This window comes from Adiantum capillus-veneris, chromosome 9 (assembly GCF_014529385.1).
Source record: "Adiantum capillus-veneris isolate H3 chromosome 9, ASM1452938v2, whole genome shotgun sequence".
NCBI lineage: Eukaryota > Viridiplantae > Streptophyta > Polypodiopsida > Polypodiales > Pteridaceae > Adiantum > Adiantum capillus-veneris.
Genome location: NC_140939.1, coordinates 164,767,103 through 164,771,377, shown reverse-complemented (window position 1 = coordinate 164,771,377; position 4,275 = coordinate 164,767,103).

Below are 4,275 nucleotides of genomic sequence, written 5' to 3'. Positions count from 1 at the left end.
GCCGGGTTCGACTTTGATTTCGTGCCGTGTGGTGCATAAAACTCTTCGTCGGATAGACCTTCACTGTCTCTTAGGACAGTCTCCTCCGACGTTAAAAAAATTCTTCTTCTTCTTTTAGTCGACCACACTCGACTCGCTGCGTGGGAACATACCCCCCCCCCCCCCCCCCCCCCCCCCCCCCCCCCCCCCCCCCCCCACACACACACACACACACACACACACCTCTAACTTTCTCTCTTCCTCTCACACACACATACTCGCATGCGTCCGTATTGCCGCGGACAGGCCCTGTCGGTAGTGCTCGAAAACCAAAAAACTTGGCAAACCTACTTATGTGAAACATCAGAGGGAAATTGACAAAATTTGAAGGTTTTTACACCGAATTACACTAATTTTTCCAAAATTTTGTTGGTTTTCTCACCTTCAAATATAAAATTTAGAGGTAAATTTCAAAATTTGTAGGTGGGATTACACTGAACTTAGGTTTTTATCGAGCACTGCAGTGGCAGTCGGGACTCGGGTCCTCTCTCTCTCTCTCTCTCTCTCTCTCTCTCTCTCTCTCTCTCTCTCTCTCTCTCTCTCACACACACACACACACACACACACACACACACTCTCTCTCCCTTATTGTCACCCTGCCCCGTGCGTGAACCCCACCCTGCTCACTCACTCTCTCTCTCTCTCTCTCTCTCTCTCTCTCTCTCTCTCTCTCTCTCTCTCTCTCTCTCTCTCTCTCTCTCTCTCTCTCTCTCTCTCTCTCTCTCTCTCTCTCTCTCGCCTTGTCGTGTATCAGTGGCTACCCACGCCCGCCTCCACTCTTTGACCACGCATGCGCCTAAAAAAATAGAAAGACCTAAAAAATTCACAAAACAATAAAAACTTTATAAAAATTTCAAAAATAGCACAGATAAATCAAAACATCATAGAAATTTCATAAGAAGTCATGAAAAATCATAAAAAATTAAAAACTGACCAAAAAACTCATAAAAATTGTTAGAAAAATCATAATTTCTCACAAAAAATTCTATAAAAAAAAAGAAAATTCACAAAACATAAAAAAACTCACAAAAAATCCAAAATTGTTCGAAAAAATCAAATTAAATTAAAAAATTCTAGAAATTTTTTGAAATTCCCAAAAAATCCATTAAATAATAAAAAATTTCCCAAAAAAATCATTAAAATATTTTTTAAAATAGAAAATTTAAAATTTTATAAAAAAATTTAGATAAATAAAAAGAAAGTCGTTGGAAGTGCCAAAAAAAGACAAAAAAGCCACAACGAGCTAAAAAGCGTCAGAAAAGCAAAAAAAAAAAAGGCGAAAAGAGTACCGCACACGAGCAACACCGCAAGCCGAAAATTACACCAAGCAAAAGCGAAATAGTACAACCGGAAAAAACAAGCGGAAAGATCGACTCAAAGCCGTGAGGGTGAGGCAAATTTCTAAATTTGTCAAAATCGAGCCAAAAATTGACAAATCAGAATTGTAAACTCATCAAAGCTCACAATTTTGAGCTAAATTTTGGGATCTCCTTGGGAACTGGGATTGAATTAATTTGGCCAAGAATATTATTATTCTAGCTAAATTTTGACAAAGTTGTCGCGATTCGATCAAGGAGCTAGAAGTGAACGTGCATGCTATAAATTGGCAAGTGCAAGCAATTGCATTGACAATTAGCTTCTAATTGAACAAACAGGAGCATAAATCGCGTACGATTGCACATTAAGCTGATACGAGCAGGAGAAATTCTGATAATCAATACCAAAATCTGTTAGCAGACAGTTTTTACAAAACCATTCGACATGGACTCAAATCGAACCGAGAATTCAAGTACAGCAGAGCATGCTAATAGCAGTGGCAGCACAAGTGTAACTGCAACTGACCAGATTTTACAACTATATGGCTACAATGGAGACAAAGTATTGTACACAGATTCAGAAGGCCATAGATATCTAATGAGCAGTAAAAGCAACACAGGAGCCAAGATCCTATTGATCAGGGTAAAGCCAGATTCAAAGAACTCCCAGATGTTCACAGACTTCAGTGGAGCCAGGTATTGCAAGCTCAAAGACGAGGTGCAGATAGAAGTGCAAAAAATCAACCAAAGTGTTTATCCAGAAATCTGTACAAGTCCACAAAGCATCCACTTGGTGCATATGCAATCAGGGTCATTGTACATGGATTACAGTGGTCATATCTATAGTAGAGAGCCGGTAATGGAAGATCCAATAGATCAACCAATAGAAGCCAATCTAATTGGAGAACCAAGCCAAAGACGATACAAAGGTCAAGATGGAGCAATCTACAGCTTGATGCTCAGTGTTGTAAAAGAAGACACCGACAACTTGGCAAACACAGAAACAAAAACTTCTCAGCAAGAGCTTGACATGACAGAGCTAGTTGGAATACCACTAGTCATGGTGTATTGCTCAGATTATGGACGAAAAGGTGGACATTTTTTTAAAGATTGTCCAAGAAATCCAGACAACAAGGACACATCAACTGCCAAGCAAGGCACATAGCAAATTGGAAATGCGAATCTCGATGAAAGTGCATCTAACTTGTCACTTTTAATGCAATCAGATGATTATGCATTACCATTAGAAGCACTCATAACAGCACTACAAGTTCAAAATGAGCATAAAGAAAAGCTTAAAATTGATTCTTTGAACAACAAATTCTTGCATGAATTTAGTAAAGGTGTCGAGATATCACCAAAGGTTGAAAAGAATGTTAAATTTGGAAAAGATTTTGCATCCACTATCACAAGTGTGCAATCATTCATAAGTCTAAGGGACACATCAAACAGAATGTTGTTAGCATTGTATGGCACACATAATTCATGTGCACACTATGTAGACCAAAAAGGAAAATTGTACAAAAAGGATCAACCAGTGTTTGAACGGCCCACATACCAGCTCATAGAAGTGCGTCCAGTGATAGATCAGAAAGGATGGTTCATTTCAAAGGAAAGAATCTATTATAGCCCATCCTCTCTAGAGGTGAAGGATATTACCCAAGTGAAACCAGAAATCTGTTCAGAGCCAAAATCTCCTCCATCAGAAATCAAACTTCGATGTTGTGACCAAACGAACATATACTTTGATCAAAATAGTCGTGGATACAAATGAGAGTCTAGCATCTATGATGCGTTGGGTCCTGAAACCACAGAAGCTCATATCATAGGAGACCCATGGAATAGAAAATATCAGGGCAAAGATAATGCTATCTACAGCTTAACTTGGGAAATAATAATCTGAAACAGACATTGGAGGAGTTAACACAGTTGGATGAGTTAAGGCAGAGGGCTATGCTGGAGCAAGAAATTGTTCAGCAAAGAAGGAAACACTGGCATGACAAACACATCAAAGTCAAGGAGTTTCAGAAAGGAGATTTGGTTCTGTTATATCAATCAAAGCTAGGTCCTAAAAAACCGAACTTAAAAATAGCTTGGGCAGGTCCATACAAAGTTGAGTGGATGTTCTCCAATGGCACAGTCCGATTGAAATATTTATCTGGATTACTGTTGCCAGGGGTATATAATGGGGCTAAAATCAAGCTCTATTATTCAGAAGACAGAGAGACTTCCAAAAATAAGGGTACTAGTAGTCTGGGAACTGAGGACCAGGAAATTCTAGAATCGGCTATTTTAAGCCTTTTTCATGTACAACCAGTTCCAGAACCGGTCAAAAGGTCAAAAAAGTCTCGATACGATAACACCAGCGACAGTATCAGAATCAGTAAAGTGTTGAAATCAATATCAACTTTTATGGGGAAAAGGGTCAGTTGGACTATTAGTGGTAATCATTTTAGAGAAGATGGAGAGGATTAGCCAATGCATGTGCGCCACGTCATTTGTCATGCACAGGACTCTAGGAATGGTAAGTAGAGGAGCTTTTATGGCGCGGATTCGTATAACATAAGGTGCGTAGCTATTTTTCCTCGTAAATCTCCTGCATGACGTATGCCTATTGTTATCCATTTGCCATCGCCAAGCTCTGAAGTTTCTTCACTACAATCACAAACTTCTTCGTCTGAGGAAACTGTTGATTACTGTCTATCTTTACCAGCTACACCAGGATACAGATTTGAAGCTTCAAGTAAGTCCTCTTCTTCTCCCTCTATTGAGTCATCGTCTTCACAGTGTACATGTAGGAAGAAAATTTCAAAAAGAATGCAGAGATTGTAGAGGAAACTCAAGCACTTATTGTTGCTGCAAGAGCTTCTCTTACGCTTATTCCTCACAGTAAAATACAGCGGTATGTGTTTACTAAGCA